General features: G+C 30.4%; 1 protein-coding gene across 1 annotated transcript in view; it reads right to left on the bottom strand.

Moving 5' to 3' along the window:
• LOC119588726 (serine/threonine-protein kinase 36-like) overlaps positions 1–842 on the bottom strand; it is a 5209-nt gene extending 4367 nt beyond the window's left edge. Inside the window, exon 1 of the mRNA XM_037937370.1 lies at positions 749–842. The gene's annotated coding sequence lies outside the window, so the exon portion shown is untranslated. The remainder of the gene's footprint in view (positions 1–748) is intronic.
• Positions 843–1210: the final 368 nt, after the last annotated feature.

Genomic DNA, 1210 nt, shown 5'->3' with positions numbered 1-1210 from the left:
CCCTTTGTGCTGCATATTAAGATTAATTATTAGCTAGTTACTACATAATATCCCAATTATACTTCATATTTTCTTCTGCTAATGGCTCTAATATATTTTGATGGAATGCAAAATATGGAATGGTAGTTATTTCTGTATGTTGGAACGGGAATAACAAGTCCATTTTGATTTAAAACTACTCAATATCAGAACATGTTAATAAAGATTAATACTATATACTAAAAACATAATAACATATATAACATTACCAATAAGGAGCAAATAACTATTACATGTCCATCTGAGCTTAAATTTATATATCAAAATAATTCATATACCCTTTTAAAAACTAAAAATATGTCAAACAGAAAGAAAATTTGGGGAAATAATATTAAGAAATAACTTTTTCTACAAAAACCTGAAATGTAAACTAATTTACTTATCACTTTCAATAGTTTTATAAAATGAGCTCATAGAATGTAGCAAATGGTTGCATAAATAATCTTAAAATGCAGAATACCCACATGATAAATAAAACATATACAAAATTAAGCTTTCATTTTGACCTGTAATTTACTTCAATCACTTTAAACCCAAATTTGTAAAAAATTTCATAAGGAGGTACAGTTCATAGGGGCCCCCCCCCCTTTTCAACTACTTGTCCTGGTGACGTCCCTAATTCCATATAAGCACAGTAACTAATCAAAATGAATCAAGTGCTTACATTTCGGTTAATATGGTAAAACAAAAAACAGTAATTTTTAGTAACGGAAGGCTCAGGTGAGGTTTCCAAAAATGCGGTTGCCCTCTTCTCAAGTTCTCAAGGCTGTCTGGCTGTATCTGTTTCCCAAGTGGTATCATATTATGAAGAACTTGAAGGTAAATTGGATTGGAAGCCTGTGTAACAGAAAAATTTCAAAAGTATCAATGATTATAGAGAAAGGGCTATAAGAGCAAGATTGGCATCATATTCCACACATTTGGTATTAGTGTTATTTTTTCTCACTAATCTTAATATCGAATCGAAATATATGCTAATTAATTGATTCAATGGATACTTAAAAAAAAGTTTCCTCCATTTAGGTAGGTAAACCCCCTACAAATGCTTCCACTGGATGAAATATAAACATTTTTGTGTCAGTTTATCCGTTCAAAATGATCATAGAAAACGTGTAAATAGTATATGATAGAAGACGGCACAGTAATAGGGATAACTTGGGTATCATCTTGC

This window comes from Penaeus monodon, chromosome 24 (assembly GCF_015228065.2).
Source record: "Penaeus monodon isolate SGIC_2016 chromosome 24, NSTDA_Pmon_1, whole genome shotgun sequence".
Classification (NCBI taxonomy): Eukaryota; Metazoa; Arthropoda; class Malacostraca; order Decapoda; family Penaeidae; genus Penaeus; species Penaeus monodon.
Note: the sequence above shows the minus strand (reverse complement) of the source record. Positions and strands in the feature narration are given on the sequence as shown.